The sequence below is a fragment of the Choloepus didactylus genome, chromosome 7 (genome assembly GCF_015220235.1).
Source record: "Choloepus didactylus isolate mChoDid1 chromosome 7, mChoDid1.pri, whole genome shotgun sequence".
NCBI lineage: Eukaryota > Metazoa > Chordata > Mammalia > Pilosa > Megalonychidae > Choloepus > Choloepus didactylus.
In genome coordinates, this window is record NC_051313.1 from 61,045,287 (window position 1) to 61,065,562 (window position 20,276).

At 38.1% G+C, this 20,276-nt stretch overlaps 1 pseudogene; it reads left to right on the forward strand.

Annotated features, from left to right (window-relative positions):
• The first annotated feature begins 17,571 nt into the window (after positions 1-17,571).
• Positions 17,572-19,830, forward strand: LOC119540582 (annotated as a pseudogene).
• The last annotated feature ends 446 nt before the right edge of the window (positions 19,831-20,276 follow it).

Sequence of the window (20,276 nt, forward strand, 5' to 3'; positions counted from 1 at the left end):
GGTGGAGAGGATATCATAAATGAATACTGGACTGGAAACATCACAATTAATTCAATAATTGTTCTCTATGAAGTGTTTTCTGAAATGACTGCTAGATTAAATGAGCCTCAGTAGTGCCATAGAGTTAGCAAAGTCATCTCTAACAGAGGGGAGAATGTAAATCTTATAACAGCTTACAGATGTTTTTATTTAATATATCTAATCCAAAAGTTCTGACAAAATGAGGCCACCCTGGAATTGTTCAATGGCAGTTTCTGCATAGCAAGAGTTCCCTACAAGTAGCAAATCCTATTAATCCCTTTGGCATTCATTGTAATGACATTAATCACATCAAGTTCATTGGGTTTTAATATGTATCTTAACTATGTATGTAACTTAAATATGTATGTAACTCCATGAGAATCCAGAAAAAATTCTTCAAATATCCTGTTTCCATTCTCCTGAACAACAAAAAATGGGTTGCAGCCTAAGTACCTGGTTATTGCAAATAGATATGTTACTCATTTTAAGAGTGCTGATTGACCGCAATCCATTTATACCAATGTGGATGTCACGTGTGAACAAGAACTGATTAGCAATCCGCTATGCTTCAGTCAGAGCTAGTAGACTTAAGAAAACAAAATGATTCAACATTAATTCTGGGTTGACCCCCTTGTTCTGTCTCCATTTCTATGGCATCATGAATAATACCTCTGGCAACAATGAATACGCAAGAGAACGAGAGTTCTCTCAGAGAAAACCCTGAGAGTGTAAAACAAGAGAGATGCTTTGTTATTTCAGTGATAAAACTTACCTTGAATCATAGCTCTGTTCATGACTGGACATGGCCTTTTTTCCATGCTGTTTTAACAGCCCTTTTCCCAGGGGTTGCTTCACAGCTTGAACAAGAATTGTGTTTCCTTTCGGGTGCCCTGAGCTTCCCAGGTATGATGAGGTTACTCCAGGGAACTTGGGATAGAAATGTTCAAGGAATGAAGATTCATGGAGAGAAATAGGAGAAAGGCAGCGACTCTTACATCTGTGTCAGGGATACCACCCTCAGGTTCAAGGCTTTCTGAGTCAGACTCCCAGAACTTAAAAAAGCTGGTATACTCACTGTTACAGATTATTACAGCAAATGGATACAGATTAAAAACAACAGAGGAGAAAGTTGCATAGGACCCTGTCCAGGAGAAATTAGGTGCAAGCTTCCAGCTGTCCTCTCCCAGTGGAGCTGTCTAGACAGTGCTTAATTCTCCCGCAAGGATGTGGAAACACATGTGAAATATTTCCACCCAAGGAAGCTCCCCTAAGCCATGGCATCCCGGGTTTTTATCGGGGGTCAGTCACACAAGCATGGAGTGCCCGTGTGACTGACCCTCACTACTCAGTCTCCAGACCCTCCAGAGGTCAAACGGATATATCATGGCCCAGGATCCCAGGTGAATAAAAACAGGCCCCTATCATAAATTGCATTGCTAGCATAAACCATCTAGCATGGTACAAGGTCACAGAAATACAAACACACTCTTATCAGGCAGGATATCCCAAGGGCTCAGAGGTGATCTCCCAGAAGCCAGTCAAGCACCAGTCCTTGTGTTGGAATGTGCAGTGTTTGAACACCCCCAAACCACTGAATTAACCCTTAATGTACAACACCCCACTCTTATGTATAAAATGTCCAAGGCAGGTTGAACCTCTTCCACACTAAGCATCTTGACCAATGCACTGCTCAAATTTGTAGATTTATCCTATATTAGCAAGGAAGTAGAGAAACACTACTTAGTATCTCTAACAGGAAAGAGTATCCTGGAAGTATGAATCATGTAAGACAAGCCACAAAGCACTCTATTAGATTGATAAAAGGAATCAAAATCTCTGGGTGGACACATTTGTACTGCACCCACAATATTATTCTTGATTTGCTAGGAAGAAAGCAATTTATTCTGTCACTTTCTGGGGACTTAGAGCTAATTGGCCTTTCATAGTTATATGATTCTGCAAATGAGCATAAAACTGAAAGCTGACAAAAATTGAAACAGGAAATCTGAATCTGCCTATTTTCATAAGTATCTTATAATGGTTTGTAGAAAAGGATGAGATTTTGATTAGAATAGCAAATTTCTTCATGCAAGGGGATGTGCTCCAAATTACCCATCACTGTAACAAACAGAAAGATTGCTCTTCATTCAGGCTCTTGCGTGAACGAAAATGAACGTTCTTTTCCGAATCCCACCCCCGCCAACCCCCGCCAGGCCATCCATTCAGGCCGTCAGCATTGTCATCTGTGGGCGTTCCCCAGAGTATATGACCTCTCGTAGCTCATCATCTCTTTTTTTTCTCTTCTCACCCCAATCTACTAGACACGACATGCATAATACATCACGTCTGAGAGACCAACGAGCCAGCGTGTCTACAAAAACAGCAGCAGGAGAAAAGAAAGAAAAATAAGTGAAACCTTCACACAACCTTAATAGAAAAGAGGCTGGAAAAGATTAAGTTCAACATATGAAAAAAGTCTTCAGAGCCCGCAAAGAATGGTAAGGTATTTTTATAGTGTCTGGGACTAACGACAGAAAGAACACCATGAAGGGAGACTGAAGAAAAGCAAACCAGAGCAAATGTGAAGCACCATATTTCATGCACAAAATATACAGGGTGAATTTGCTATATATGACTGACCCAGGTCATTAATGAAATTGAGTCCACACTAGCTCAGAAGCAAGTTTGTCTTTCAGGTTTTTTGTTTCCCCTCCTCTCCCTTCTCCTCTCTGCTCTCCTGATGACCACCTCCTCTTTCTAGCTATCCCTGTGACTAAATATACCTGAAAAGCTGCAAGTCAAGGAGACCAATCTGGGATTTAAATCATGTGGTTGTGCATTTTATAGAACTTCGTAGACACTGGTTAAAACTTTTTTTTTTTTTAAGGCAGCTTTCCTGACTGCCAGTTCTTTTGCTATATATATTGAGGCACTAAAGCTCCTTTTTTCCCTGGGTTTGAGCTTTCAAAGTTATTTTCCACTCTGATGATTACAGACAGCTCGACAGACAAAGAAAAAGAGGATTTAAAATAGGCAGTCACTACTAATATGTTCTTTGCTCTTTTTTGACCCAGAAAAAAATTCTGGGTGTCATTTCACCATTACTTTATCATCAGTGTAAAACAAACAAACAATAACAACACTTCTGCAAGTGCAGACGTAAAAATGCATTTATATGGAAGAGATCAGGAAAAAAAGAGACTTATCTAACTCACAATAAATGCCCTGTGTTCCTACAGGAAAATGGATGTGGAAACCAAAAGAGGGGAGTTTTGACTGTGAAATTTTATATTTATAAGAATAAAATTAAAATTAAAAAATTGTTTAAAGTAAATTTAGTTTTGTAGAATGTATATTCTGGGAATTGGTTCTATAGTCAACACTTTCCCTTACAGACCTTTCAGCCTCTGTCAGCTCTTCTGTGTTGGAAGAAATCTATTTCTCCATTGGTTTCTGTTTTTATATTTTAAATTGCTACTCTGCTGGTTCTATCTCTTTCTTTCTCTGCTTTGTATCAGCCTTGTCATATTCAAAAGTCTATAAATTCCAAAAACTCCAAAAAACAAAGCCAAAGTATATTCTATAGAACCTTATTTCAGAATATTAAGGTTATTTCAGAATGTTGACCAAGGGCAAGGTGAAGTGCATTGGTATAAAAAGTCAGGGGTGAAAAGGAGAATAACATCAATTACTCTGGATTCATATTTGATGAATTACTTTCCATATTGTTTATATTTTCTCAAAAATATCTCATGTACTTTTAAAATATGTTATAAAAAACATGGCCTTAAGTGTGATTTTTAAGTGCCAATAAAAGCTACTACTTATTAAATGCCTACTTTGTGCTAGACAATATGCTGTGTGCGTCATAAAAATCATTTCTATTATTTATAAGTTCTCTGCACAGTCATTGCAACAATTGATTTTTTCACATTAGGGGAAAATGAGGCACATGGAAGTTGCCTCTTGGCTGAGGACACCCCACTAGTGCTAGTGGCTGGCATTCAAATCCACAGCCCTCTCTCTGGGTCCTAAGTCAGCCCTCTTTCTCTTTGCCCTATAACCAGTCATCTTCCCCCCAGTTAGTTTCCTAGGAACTAATTATTCTGCAAAATAACATGCAGTTAATGGATTTATTCCTTGTAGTAAAATCCACAGAAGGTTTCAGTGTCTGCACTGAGACTTCCCATAAATGAGTCAGCACAGAACCAGAAGGCAAGACAGAAGTGCCTAGATTGTTCTAGAAACAATCATACAACTTTATTGAAGACTTACAGTATTCTCTAAGTCTCCAACATTGGTTTCAGGGTTGTAGAGGAGTATGAGACAATGTCAACAAGGAACATAAATTCTGAAAGGTTCAACTAGCCTAACACGGATACAAAAAAATAGCATACATTACAGTAATGTTTAATGTAGCCAGTCTTGCTGGAGAATAAGGGGATTCATGCATTTATAAACCAAAACTTACATCTTTAAACACCATAAAACATTCTTCTAATATTTACTATTTGATGGCATTCTAAACTCTATTACACGCTTCCTTGACTTCATAAACATAGCTTATTACACATAATTTTTCCTTTCCTTGATGCCTCGGGATCATATCTCTGCACTTTTGTGGGAGCATGGCACTTCCAAGTGCTGTTGAGTCAGGGGAAGCCATCTGCCTGGTCACCAAATGCCCCAGGCTTCAGGACTTCTAAGGCTCTGCTCCCCACTTGGACAGGGTTTTTGCATCCTTCCTCTCTGTCAGATGCCATCCTTCACAGCTCTCATAGTGATTTTTCTCATTCTAATCTGCTTTCCTTAGCATGACTTGCAAGGCTTTTCACAATCACATCCCTGGTGTTCAGCTTCATCTCCTGTTTTTTTTTTGTTTTTTTTGTTTTGTTTTGTTTTTCTCCCATTAATGCCATTTTTGCAATTACAGTCTAGCAATTCAGAAGTCCATACAGCTTCCAAATACAAAATGCTGTCTCATACCTCTTTAACTATGAATTGAATACCCTTTTTTTACTTGTCCACTTTTAAAAAAAAAAAAAAACATAAACAACAAATGTCCTGTCATTCTTTGAGTACAACCTAGAAATAAGAATCTCCTGGGAGATATACTGACACCGTTTTCTGAATCCAGGCTATAATTCATCAGACTTGTTTCTTGTCTGTCCTTGGTATATATAGCTATGGCTCAACATACCACATTATCTAGAAGGCAATTTCTTTATAAGTCTGTTCTCCCTACTGAACTGTTAGTTCTTTAAAGGTCTTAACCACTTCTGCATCTCTGGCAGTTTACTACTGGCATGATAGACAGTAGATGCTCAATAAATGTATGCACATCTAATAAATGCTGCCTTGATTTTTACACAAATATCCTCTGGAATCAAGCAATTGAGGGCTCTGAGATTTGCCTTTGTGTTGGAAGTCAAACCTCCAGATGAAGCCTACATTGTTATTTATAAATAAATTTGTGCTACAGAAAACAAATACTTATAATAGGCTTTCAGTACAGGAAGAAATCTCATGTAACAAAGTAGCCAGGGAAGGCTTCAGAAAAGAAGTGGGACTTGAGTTGGCCCCCTTGGCTTGATGAACACAGATAGCAGGCACAGCCCTTGTGGAAAACGGGTTGTTCATAAAGCTTATGTAAAGTACAGAGTTATGAAGTTCTGTAAAAATGTTATATTGCCTTGTTGGTCTATTAAATATAAAGTATCTACCCACAATGCTAAAGCTTCTTTAACTTGAGCTGAGTCTCAGATTTGCAAAGAGGCTGGAGCAGTGTGATCAACTCAATCGGAGATTAACTGTAACAGGGTTATAAAGAAAATCAGCTATGGAAGAAAAGAATGTTGGGGGTATTTGTTAAAGCTGGGATGGTCTGCCCCCCATGCCTAGTGGGGGTTGGGGAGGAACTTGATTTTTGTGTGTGTTTTTGTTTTGTCTTGTTTTGTTTCCTGAGCAGCTCTCATGCTGCTAATGGTAAGATTGGATGTTGGGAGTTACCTCCTTGTGGCAATCATACCCCTAATAAATGGTAAATAGATAATGCTGGAAGTGTGTTGCTCATCTTGGCCTTGATGTCTTGCCAATTGCTCAACTCTAGTCATTGTATACCCTTTAGTAAACTGCATTGATTTTGTAGATGTTGAAAACTTCCATTTATTATTCTCTCTAAAATTTCCTTTGAACCAGATTGTTTTTGCAATATTACAAAATAAATCCATGCCTCCTTATCAGCTGGTTTAAGAAATATAAAGGGTATTTTTTTCTATATCTAACCAAGATTTAAGCCTGCTTCCTTGATAAAATTTTCTGTTATAATATGCAGCCATTTGAAGAAGCCTTTCATTGACACAGAAACCTCAAAAAAAATTATGATCTGAGAAGTAGTTCATCAAAAAGGACAGTCAGAAAGTCCACTGCAGTAGGTTATAAACGAATTCCCATCAGAAAAGACACAAACACAGAAACCACTTATGCAAAACACAAACTGAAGGCAGGAGACCTGGAATTGCATGTTACAATACTCAAAGCAATTTATTTTATGTATGTCAATGTGTCATACAATATGAAGCCAGAACCCACACTTCCAAGAGATCCGTTTCATAAAGCCATGTTATTTTGGATCCTAATGCCTCCTTCTTTTAATCTTTATATAAGATGATTTCACACAGTATTAAATATCAGGACTTGATCTATCATTTTGTTTACTTTATCTCATTTTAGTGGTACAGCAGCACTGTATTACTGACTTGCAGTGGCTTTTGTTTGGAATAAAACTGCAAAATATTCTTATTTTAAGCCGCTCACCTTCAAATTCCTTTTCTGTATTTCTTTCGCATTGCTTTTCTGAGGCAACGAATGTCTACACCTTCTTGATCAAGACAGACAACGTAATGGCTGAGTAGGCTTTAATTTCTATGCTTCTGGCATTCAAACTTGATTTGCATTGTTGTATGGCATTATTTGCTATTCCATATAAAACACTATTTCTTTCTCTTTTTTTCCCCTTTTCTAGACAACCAACTGCTGAGAAATTATTGTCAAAGTCTTAAAATGATTTCCCAATGATCGCTTGTTAGTACAATACAATTTCTCTCTCAGCCTTGGTCTCTTTTCAGCTCCCTTCTGGGGACCAATGAATCTGCAGCACGCAGAGCATGCTGTGCATAAAGCAGTGTGGAGACACAGTCTGGATGCATGGATCTCTCTACTTGTGGCACTTGGGGATGCCCCAGTGAGTGAACAGGACATGAGGAGGTGGGTGTAAAAAAAGACAAAAGTAAAGGAGGAAGGCTGTGAGTTTAAAAAGTAAAAGGGAATGATTCTCACAGGCTTTAAGCTTTATTTGATGATAAGGATTTAGCCACAAGATGCTCATGCTGCAGTCAGAGGGATGGACATGAGGACAATAGGCTGTTATGCAAAGCAGAAAGCTAAGTGCTGTACATGTGAAATGGGCTAAAATGAATCCTACCAGAACACAGATTACGGGATGATTCATATTGGCTGGGGGTGGGGGGTGGGATGGATGAAGATAAAAGGGGAATGTCAGAGCTGGTTCCATTTCAATAGGTAGGACAGTTGAGGAAAAGAGAGAGAAAGGTGGAGTGATCATCAAGAAAGAGAAAGAAATGAACTAGAGGTGAAAGAGAACAGGGAATAGGAAAAAAAGGAACAAAATGGCAAGAAACAGGACCAAATTTAATTTCTAGAGAATTAACTTGGGAAATATATATAATTTAGTGAATCTAAGGACTTTCTTTTAAGTGCCAAAGGCATAAACTAATCTATTTAATTAGAAAAATATGCTTGTATTGCACTCTGAGTAATTTCCCAGAGGAAAAGTTGTTTCTTTTACAGTTAAACGTTTTGTTTCAAGTGTCCCCCCTCTCCTTGCTCTACAGCAGTGCCTACACCTCTTCACAGGTGCTCACTCCTATGCAATTATTGTCAACCAGGATGTGAACATGACCCTTCCAAGATCTCACATTTGTTTTTTGGGTACTGAAATAGAAACACATTAACCTAGATGTACCTGAACCCTCCAGCAGGTACTTTATAATAAGAAAGAAAAAATAGAAAGTCAAAAGGCATTTCTTCAATTACTCACTAAATCTTCACAATAACAAATAATTCAATAGGATAATACAACACATCTTAATGTCTTACAAGGTAGTGAACATTTTCCAAATAAAGCAAAACACCCCTAGTTAATTCACCATCCAGAACTCTTTCAATAAGTTTATAGCATCTAGGAACAATCTCTCCTGTAGCAATAAGGCAAGATAGTCTTTCTTGTGCCTATAGTAAAAAGAAAATAGATTCTGGTGTCCTGCAAATTGAAACTCAATAAGCTCCTTTTTACATGCTACTATAAAGGCTGCAAATCAAAGTTTAAATATACTCTATCATAATTTTGCTCATGAGTAAGGAAATTCACATATATTAATCAGGCCAATCCAACAATTTACTCAAAATAAGATTAAAATGCTGTAAAAAATTCAATATGCTTCTTGCATTTACAATGAAATGTTTAAAAGGGTACATGCTCAATTCCTGCCTAGAAGTTTTTTACTCCCAGCTCTTCCTACTCATAAATATGTAGAATATTCTCAGATAGGAAATACTAATTGGGGTCATAAATTCAAAATACAGACACTTACATAAGAATGGAACAAAACTAACCTAAAGATGTAATGATGAAAAAGAAAAGGAATTGAGGCTATGGCTGAATACGCTGCGAAAACTACACTCTGTAGTTGGGAAACACGTTTTTAAAATTGTTTTGTTGTGGTATTACTAGGCAGAGGAAATAAAAAAGTTTTGAAAATGGCTTAACACAACTTCTGTTCCTTTAACTCTAAAAACAGAAATGGATAATCCTGGGACAGAGTGTAATGTGATCTAAAATATGCCCTTAGGTCCAAGGACTTTACTACCTGGAGACACTGCGTATACAGTCAAGCCCATAACATTATTAAATACTGGGACCAACAATTCATTTCAGGTTGGTTTTCTCACATCTAAATGACCTGAATTTAACCTGTATTTTGGTGGTTAAAGGCAAGGGATCTCATTATTTTAAAAAGGATGGAGTTTAAATCTCAAGCACTCCTTTTTTAATATCTATTTTCACTCTAAATACTAAATATACTTCAGTGTACTGCTATGAATACCTAGGACCTATGGTTTCAGAAACATGTGTATATAATTGTTCTGTTTTATAGGTTATTTGAGTGCACAGCCTGTAATTCTTTACACAATGTGTATACACATGTGTAAGTAACTCAAAAACTCAATGAATGGATTTCTAAAGGTTAACAAAGGTGAGATGAAAGCTTTATTTTTATTTGCCTTCACTATTATTTACTGCTTAATACAAACCATAAAACCATTCTTATAACAACAAGATCTATTAAAATGATCTTACCTTAGGAATGATACAAACAGTATTTGTAAAATATTTTTATATCAAATCAACTCCAATTGAAATGGTTTCCCCAGTTACTAAAAGGCATGCACATGTAAAAGTCTTGATATCCCAACAACGTGCCGCCGTGCGTTTTTCCTGGAAAATTCAGAATAGGATCTGTCAGATATACCCGCTAGGGTAACCAACATGTCACCCAGATTTGCATTGGGAATTAAAACATTCTGTAGCTTGACAAGAGGCTGTGTGTTTTTAGCAACTGTGATGCGAAGAAGGCACTGCAATACCTAGATGTTTTGAGTCAAAAGTCCCTCATCAGACAGCTTGATAAAAAGCTCTATAATCCCTTGATGGGGGTTCCCTGAGTGGCTGGCCATGCTACAGAGAACTGTGGCTGCATCCCCACCCCAGTTATCCAGGCAAGTCTAATTCTGCTTTCTGCAAACCTGACACTGTCTTTTATTCTTGTGTTTACACACCACTTATGTTAGAACTGCAGACGTCAGAAAACACCTTTGTGAAAGATAAGAAATGCCACTGATATTAAAAATACAGCCCACACGTTCTGTTCTGTAAACCCCAAAGTGAAAACAGTAATATTTAGAAAATAATATTATGGTCACTATGGTATAAGCAAACAAGGAAGTTAATAAAATAATACTGTCAGCATTAACCACAGTCAGCTTATAGGACAATACCGTAAAACATAACCCCCATTATTTTAATAAAAAGAATTGCATGGCTAGTTTAAGTGAGGATCGGGGCTAAGAACATCATCATTTATATAATACATTCTTCATAATCTGCCTTAAGTAATTTCACTAATTTGTATATATTTGAGTCCCTAAAGAATGTCCAGCAAATATTCTAATATTTTGAACCCATAAAAATGGATCAGTACATATTTAATCATAGATGTGTGGTAACTAAAACTTCTCTTATGCATAAAATAGAAGAAATATTGTAATAAGCACAATTTTGTTTGAAATGCCACAGGTTTCGCTTGTTTTTCAGGTCATTAATGGAAAACAGGCATCAACTTATTAGCAGTTTCATGAAGACAATCTTTTTAGAAAAATATCGAATTGTGTGTAATTCAGTCATGTCATTAGCTCCACAAGCTTTCCTGTAAAACATAACAGAAATGAAATAAAGCACTCATCACAGAGAGAAGTTAATTTTTACAAATAAAAACTGGATTGTGCAGCAAAATGTTATAACCACTACATTTAAAACACAATATCTGTTAAAGTTATTTACTGGAAGAGTTCTTTTTATTGCATGAACATAACTGACAGGCTGGATTCAATTCTGATATATGAGATACAGTTTCCACATAAATATCTCTACTCCAAACGTGAAGAAAGGCAATGAACCCCATTTATCATATAGAAATATTAGTATTCACATTCTTCAGTTTCTATAGGACAAAAAGGATACAAGTCATGAAGTGATATAAGAAACAACTCTCAAACTAGAATTTAGCATTGTTTTTTAGGTCATCTCATTATATAATACTGCTATTTCCGGTCATTCCTTAATAGTGCTTATTGATATACTAAATGTAATTATATCCTTAAAAAACAGAAGCTGGGCACATTCACATTCTAAACCAACAAGCAAAAACTGAACATGTTTTCCATGCCAGAAACTGCACTTATATATTTAATCCGCTCCAATAACACTGAGGGTAGAATTTTATTATCCCATTTCCAGGTGAGTAAAATGAGGCCAGAGAAGTTAAGTAACATATCCAAAGTCACACAGCTAATAGTGGCAGAGGCAGGATGTGAACAAAGGTCTATGTGAGACCAAATTCTATTTCTAATGCTTGTGAGCAATGCTATAATTAATTCTATTTATTATCTGGTCTCCAAAATACAAATAAAATGGAAGGTGGCTTTACAAGTTAACACTGTTAGGTCTCTTATGGTAAATGCTGACGCCGTATCCTTCTTATTCAACATACAAATGTTAGAAAATGTCTTCCTCACAGACACCAGGGCCTGAGAGTGTGCACCAAGGCACGTGATCCAGGGCTGCTCCCTCAGTGAGAAACAGGGCAGAGGGAGATGTGCAAACACAGGGCCCCGTCTTTCCAGAGGAAGTACTGTTTGTAATTAGATTGTCCAGAGGGACGCCTTTTTGCAGTTCATGGAACGTCACTATAAATATGAGCCTTGGCCTCTAGTGCCATTTTGATTATTTTTCTATAATGGGATTTAGGAATTTATCAAACATTCTTTTCTCTCTGATTTCCAATTTTCTTTCAGATATATGATGTAGGAGATGTTGAATTCAGATGCTAGACCGGCATCTGGAGAGATGTGATTCAGTTCAGTCAGTCTCATTCAGAACTAACTTATTGATGAGAGTTACCAAACTGATGGGTCTTTGAAGGAGGAGTTATCAGGATCTTTATGGAAAAAGACAGATGATGGGGTAGATGAATGGTGAATTGTCATTCCAGAGGAGAGAATGAATAGTGAAGTATTAAGAGCTGCTAAAACTAGTCTTAGAATATGATTCCAAATATTTCACACAGGGGTGATGTCCTATGTAAGACAGGTGGTGAGGTTTGTGCAATTGAAGAAGGAGCTGAAAGTGCAATTTTAGTGACACTCACTTCTCTTGCCTTTTATTTCCTTAAAGATTTTTTTAAAATTACTATAAAGCTAGCCTTTAAAATATATGTTCAATACTAAAAATACAAATAAAAAATTATTTACAACAGGTGTCTTTTGGCCTTTTTAAAAATTTCTCCTAAATCCCCTTACATATAATTAGTAGATAGGTGCACCAATTTAAAGCAACCTCAGTCTGAATTTCATAGTCTTACTTACTAGCTCTGTGAACATGGTCAAGTAATTTACCTTCTGGAAGTTTTGATTTTTTTTTCTATCCCTTACATAGAAACCATACTTCAATTGGATTTCTGTTGAGGATTAAATGAGGTAATATATATAAAAATCCTTAGCACAAGGCCTGGCATTTAATAAGTCAGGGACATCATTGGCTGTTTTGGTTTCTTGGTTAGCTTGCTTGCTCTCTGACCAAGTGTAGTATGTACAAAATGCCTACAAGAAATCTGACTATGCAATATTTCAAATCAGCAATTTATCCTGATTTCTGGTTTACTTTCCTCAGCTGAGCTTTCTTGTCACTTACAAGACAGTTTTATTTTCAATAAATGTGACTCAAAAACTGCCATCAAAAAGCACTTGGAGCTGATGAATGAAATCAGAAAAGCACATTTTCCTATAGTCCACAATCACCGTTGCATCAAATCTGATCTCTTCAGTTGCAAACTTTGTTTGAGAAGCATCAAAGGCTATCACGCTAGGCCAAGATTATGTAATAAAATGATTACATATCCCATTCTTGAAAAAGCCTTCATATGAAGGTAAAAACACTAGACTTTTTTTAAAAAAATGACCACAAAAAATTTCTTTCCTTCTTCCTTTTCCAGGAAAAAGGAGAAAATAGTATTACATAAAGAGCAGGATTCATAGATAAACAGACTCTGAAGAATGCAAGATAGCAAACAGTTAAAGATAATTCAAATAATGGGCTTTGATGTTCTTTTTTAGCCGGCCTATTAAATACTTTTTCTTTTATCACATTCCAATTGTACCAAACATGAAAAGCCCATGTACAAAAGAAACAATAAAATGCTTGTTAATCGAATCACAGAATGCCAAGAATAGAGAGCCTATCCTACCACAAAGTGTAATTGAGATTGTCTACACGACAGACCGTTTATGATCAGAAACTCTAGGGGAAAAAAAAAAAAAGCCATCAATAGAAATGATATTTCTACTGTGAGCTCACAGTCACAGCAAGGCTGCAAGACCAGGGACGTAAAGCCCTATTAATTGTGCTTCCCAGGGGCACCAAACATCCTGGTTTGCCTGCGAGAGTCCTGATTTATGCCTTTTATCCCTTGTAATTATTAATAGAGTACCTTTAACTCCAAAAGTGCCCCAGTTTGGACAATAACTTATGTAGTTGTCCTAGGCTTACCCTTACTCCCTTTCACTTCCTTCTCCCTCCTCTAATAAAATTAAGGGCAAGCTATTTTAATTCTTCAGGGCATATAAGAGAAAAGAAAAAAGTATCTGGTTTTTAATCCCAGCTATGCCCTTGACTACTTTTCATTTTCTTAAAGCTAGGCAGACTTCTAAGTCTGAATTGTCTTTGATGTTATCCCATTTACCCATGAAACATTTTGTGCAGAATTATCCCTGCCTTCTCCCACTACCCTGTTTCCCTTATGAATTTCTGCCTACTTTTTATGGCATGACATTCTGCTTGCTTATTTAGTTCCACTTAAAAATTTTAAGAAATTCTACCGCACATTGGAGTTCTTAATATAATTACTGTTTCTTTAAAAAAAAAAAATCGGATGTTCAACTGAAGTTATACAGCCAAGAACAGCAGCAGTTCATATCAGCAGCAAGAAAGGCTAAGCACCTTACAGCAAGAGCCCCTTAATCAAAAAGCAATCTTTTGGGATGAGTTAGTAGTACTTTGCCTCCGGCGCTAACCAGATCCCCTACTTTCATTGTGTATTTCCACAGGAGTCTAATGATGAAATGCATTAGATCTTTTCACAGGTGAAGTCGAAACACACTTAACGCATTGCCTTTCTAGGGTCACATGGTGCTTCTAAAAACAAGGGGTACCAGGAGGTCAGCAGCAAAACAGCATCCAAACCAACAATGTATTCTACAAGTAAAAGCCTTGATGAGGAAGGTGGGAAATTCTCAATTGTCACTATGTGCAATATTAAGAAGAGAAACACAAAACAGTTTGGTTTTGTCATGGGTGGGGATCTCTGTTTAAAATTAAAAAGCGCACCTTATAGTCAAAAGTATATCCTTGACCGTTATCCAGGAAAGCTTCACAGCTGCAAGGAAACAATAAAATTCTTTTGAGGAAGAATATTCTGGTATTGGGGAATAAAGAGTTGCACTTATCCAGTGGGCTTTATAAGCCCTAGATCTATAAAGATGCAAGCATTATATAGTGAGTAAGAATATAGGAAAATGTAGATCTACATCTGCACACAGAGGGCATGGATTGCATTGAATTGAATTTTTATTTTATTTATTTCATGTATTTGAGTTTTGTTTATTTTCACATATGTATACACATACATGCAATGTCCAAATACATGTTTAATCTTGTTGATAAATACTCTTACATGCATACACGTTCACATAAACCCTCACACACATCAAAGTTTTGTAGCACATGTGGCAGGCACAGTATCACTCTTTCCCAAGTCACCATGTCATGACCCCCCAAACATGGTGGGGCCCCAAGACCAGGACTGGAGGTACTAGCTTGGATTTGCTGTGCCTTCAAAACAGCTGCTGCTTCCACTGTGCTCTGCAAGTAGCCTCAAATCAAACAGGTAAAAACAAATCACAAATCAGTGTGAAAGGCTATAAATAGGCCCAATTTGCTTTTTTGTGCTTGTTTTATTTTTTTATTTTTTTATTTTTTTTACCTTCACTGATTTGTGGGAGGTAATTAAGTGTTTTGGTGTAAAAGACCTCCCGCTGGGCAAAAGGCTACAAGGGGAAGGGAAATTAGACAAAACATACTGAGTAATAACCACAAATGACTTTATAGCCCATTCTGTTTGAATGTCAATAGAACTTGAAAGCAAGATTTGCAGAAGATAATCAGCAGTGACTCCCCTAAGTATGATCAGAAATAGACTATAATTAGCCATTTGCAAACCTCTTACCTGCCAGATTTCTTATCTCAGTGGCAAAAGAAAAAAAAAAAAAAAAAAAAAAAGTGGAGGAGATGGCATAGTGACCAAAAAGCTCAAAATGATGAATGACAAAAATTCACAACTATGAAAGACATTTGTTATCTTTCCCAAATTTATCAACATTGAATTAATTTGGCAGATTCTTAATGACTTTGCCAAGTGACAAAGTATGCATCACTTATTATTGTATATATTATTGTAACCTGCTTCAAAGCTTTTGAGGAATGAGAGGATGGTGAAAAAACAAATAAATATAACTACACATTGTTTAAAGAATGGTTGAATAAATAACAATGATGTTGGAGATAAATGAAGAATAAAAAAACTTTAAATGAAGAAAAAATATATAGTCTGTCATGCCATACACTTCAAAAGATGATGAAAATTGTGTTTGGATTTGTTTCTTTATTAGTGAAATATTCATTTAAGAGAACATTAAAAATGAAGCCGATAAGAAACAATAATTGTTTTATACAATATTAATTCAGTTCAATGACTTTAGCCCATATGCCCAGGCAAATAAACATAATCAAACAAGACACTGCTGAAAATGGACTAATGGTTTCGAAATTACAAAATTATGCTTTCCAAATTTAGATATGGATTTTTTTAAAAGGACTTTGCTTTTTTAATCCAATTTATAATCCATGAGGAAAGATCTTTCTGCTTATCAGAAATCATGCCACATTTCCCAAGGGAGACTGTGTTTAAGTCTTATCAGTATGCCTAAATAACAGGTAAAAAATGCCGTCAGTGGTAGATTTTTAAAATACACTTGATTTGCCCACATGGTATTTACCACATTGTAATTCCTGGGCATGCTGAGCATTAGGAAACCCTCAGTAAGCCACCTTGGTGGTTAGTAAGGTACTATGCTGAAGAAAAATATCTCCCAACAGGAGGTGCTAATAAGATAGCCAAAAGCAAAGAGAGGCATCAAAATGAAAAATAACAGAAAGACAGCAACTGTGTCCAAACTGGCTACTCCTATGTAGTAGCTAAAACATTGCTTAGTTACAACGATCTGTTTCCTGAAAGTTCAAGGGTTTAAGCCAAGTCACAGATAAAATTCCAAATTTTATTCAGTGTCATTTAACAAATATTTGTGTATCTAAAATGACCCAGTTATTTTCAGAGACATCTGAAAGATCAATTCTAATATGAGAGGAGTCATTTAAGACAGGTGTTCTCAATATTTGGAAGTAGAAACTACCAGGAACCTTTTATACTTTATTTTTATAAGATGAAAGGGATCACTGGTGTGTTTAATTACAAGCTGTTTTTTAGCATCAAATTATCAATTTATTGATAAATGATTTATTGATCAATTTATTGATAAAATGCAACATGATTTTATAGTTTCACTGGAGACCAGACCCTCCCTTGAAAAATAATTTAAACCACCTGAGGAACAATCCTCCTAGTTAGCCATTCTTGTTTTTCTTATCATTCTCAGGGTGTGTGGTCAGCCAGAGTCACATGCAGCTTTCTTTTTATTCTTGAAGTTAAAGGCAGCCTCACATTAGCTAGTTTTCACAGTGACCCAAGGATGGAGGTGTGGTGGGGAGACCCAAAATTAATGGGTTGCTTCAGACAACCTCCCTCCACCAACCTCTATTCCCTTTGACAAAAACAGTATTTTAGAAGCTGAGTCAGGGAACCCAACATGTTGGGGTATATGAGGGTTAAATTAGGTAGGGATAGTAAGTCCTCTGCTTGTTCATGCAAACTTTTTTTTTTTTTTTTTTGCCCACCATCCTGCAGTTTTTCTCCCACTTTCTTGAAACATTTTGATTCTGATGTGTCTGGGCAGATCTGGAGGACTGGATCACAAAGCTATTAGAACTGTATTTGCATGAGAGACTAAGACACAATTTGGAGACAGAATTTATCCTTGGAAAGGGGACCATCAAGCCACAGAAATTACGTCCAAGGACAATGCTTCAGGGTTAGAAGTTAAGTTTTTATTTATTGGTTTTTCTCCAGACTACAGCTGGAGGAGATTCCACTGCCCAGATGGACCATTGGAACCTACAGACAGGGAATGAATGTGTAGCTGAAAAATTTTAAGAGCTATTTCCTCCGTGAGAAAACTAGAGCACACAGCTTCTCTGATTTGTTGTGTATGCAATAGACTGCAGCACGGGCAGGCTGAAAGCCCGTCATTTGGAGTTAAGGTTACAGCAGGCTTAGGAGAGAAGCAAATGGTTTGAGCAGCCTTTATTCAGCACCGAGGCAGGTGCTAGATGGCACATCTGAACTAGAGGTGGCGCCTTCGGTCAGCCCCAGCGGTCACAGCGCTAGCACGTGAGTCAGGGTCAGAATGACAGCTCCCTCAACCAGGCTCGGCAGTGACAGTTCCAGGCATTGCACCTCTGTGGGCAGGAGCGAGAGCAGCAGGACTCAGCACAGTGAGCTGAGGGTGGAACAGGAAAAGAGAGAATTGTGAGACTCGGCGAGAGGAGCTTAAAGCACAGGCATGGCGGTTAGAAGCCCCACATTAAGAGTGATGAGTTCTCTCTTCCAAGATGACTTGCCTGCTCCCCTCTGCCTAGGTTAGATTTCCCTCCTACATGATTTAATAATGCCCCACACAAAGCCCAGATGCGGAGAAAAGGGTGGCAAGGGTCGAAGCGGCAGCCGAGCTGGCCGCAATGGACCCCAAAATGGAGAAGGGCGGCGCGTCCGTGGTGTCCAGCGGCAACGGGGCTGCGAGACCCACGGGTGAAGGGAACGGCCTACTCAGAAAGAGAAAAACATGAAAAGAGGAGGCAATCGCTTTGAGCCATACTAAAAGTTACACAGCCTTGGTTACAAACATAACTATTGATGTGAAATGGCAGTCACTTAAATATCTGGTTAAGAAAAAGTTGGTGAGGTTACATACCTGGAGCTCCTAATGGACGGTGAAGGAAAGTCAAGGAGATGTTCTGTTGTTGAATTCAAGATGGAAGAGAGCATGAAAAAAAGCTGCTGAAGTTCTAAACAAGCACAGTCTAAGTAGAAGACCCCTGAGAGTCAAAGAAAATCCTGATGGTGAACATGCCAGGAGAGCAATGATTAATATTCCACCCAGGATCCTAAATAATCCTAACATCCCAAATGAGATTGCCGATGCATTACAGGCTGGAAGACTTCGAAGTACAGTATTTGTTGCAAATCATGATTACAAAGTTGGCTGGAAGAAGTTGAAGGAAGTATTTAGTATGGCTAGTGTGGTGGTCCAAGCAGACATTCTCGAGGAAAAAGATGGAAAAAAATCATGGAATAGGCACTGTTACTTTTGAACAGTCCACTCAAGCTGTGCAAGCTCTATCTATGTTTAGTGGCCAGCTGCTATTTGACAGACCAATGCCTGTGAAAATGAATGAAAGAGACTTACCAAAGGGAAATGTTTTCCCTCCTGAACATCCCCAACAACTTCCCCATGGATTTGGTGGCACTGGCATAAGGTTAGGACCAAGAAGGTAGCCTACTGATGCCAATCACCTGAATAAGGACTTCAGAATGGGAAACATAAGAACTGCAGGAATAGTAATGGAAGGCATAGGATTTGGAATAAATAAAATGGGAGGCATGGAGGGCTCTTTGGTGGTAGTATGGAAAACATGGGTCGATTTGGATCTGGGATGAACATGGGCAGGATAAACGAAATCCTAAGTAATGCGTTAAAGAGAGGAGAGATCATTGCAAGGGAGGGAAGAGGTAGAGGTGGAGGCAGTGTCCCTGGCATTGAGAGGATGGGCCCCGGCATCGACAGTATTGGGGGCGCCAGCATGGAGCATGTGGGCTCTGAGATTGAGCACATGGGCCTGGTCATGGACCACATGGGCTCACTGAAGCACATGGCCTCCAGCATCGAGCACATTGGCCAGACCATGGAGCGCATCGGCTACATTGTGTAGTGCATGGGAGCTGGCACGGACTTCAGCCTTGAACATATGGATGGGCCCATTGACTGTGTGGTCCAGACCACTGAGCGCATGGGCTCAGGTGTGGAGTGTATGGGCCCTGCCATCGAGTGCATGGGCCTGAGCATGGAGCATCTGATGCCTGCCGGTGTGGAGGCTGACCTCGAGTGCATGGGCCCTATGATGGATCACATGGCCCATGGCCTGGAGCAACTGGGCACCAACAACCTGGAGCACATGGGTCTGGAGCCATGGGCCCTGCTCTGGGCCCTGCTCTGGGTGCCAGCATCAAGCGCATGGGCCTAGCTATGGGTGGCAGCAATGGCGCCAGCTTTGACGGTGCCATCGAGATGGAGTGTGGCAATTTTGGAGGAAGCTCTGATGGTTCCTTTGGCAGAGCTGGAGCCCATGCTCCTGGGGTGACCAGGAAAGCCTGCCAGATATTTGTGAGAAATCTTCCATTTGATTTTACATGGAAAATGTTAAAATACAAATTCAATGAATGTGGCCACATGCTGTATGCCGACATCAAGATGGAGATTGATTAGTCCAAGAGGTGTGGTGTAGTTAAGTTTGAGTCGCCAGAGGTGGCTGAGAGAGCCTGAGGGATGATGAATGGGATGAAGCTGAGTGACAGAGAGACTGATGTTCCAATTGATAGAAATCCTTAAGCACTTGCTTTTTTAAACATCAATACCAGACCTCTGAATTTGTGTTTTTTCTTATTAACCATTTTAATTTGTTGGCTGGGTATATAAAGATGTTTGAGAAATTTAGTTGCTTTTTGGGGTAATTTGAATTACTTTTTAAATGACTGTGTTTCCATTTGACTGTTTGCATTGGGACTGCAATGTGCACAATTTTTTTTTTTTTTTTTTTTTTTTTGTAGTTGTGACATCTTATTGACACCGAATAGGACTTTGATAATAAATATCAGTTCCTGAAAAAAAAAAAAAAATGCCTAGCACATCCCCGGATCACATCCCCATCAAACTCTAGTATAGCTGTTTAATTTACATATTTATTTGCCTTCCTAGGCTATGATTAGCTTGCTCAGTTTAGGTCTGTGGGGTGGTTAGGTGCAGGTAGACAAACTTTCTGTGCTTAGGACAGCTGG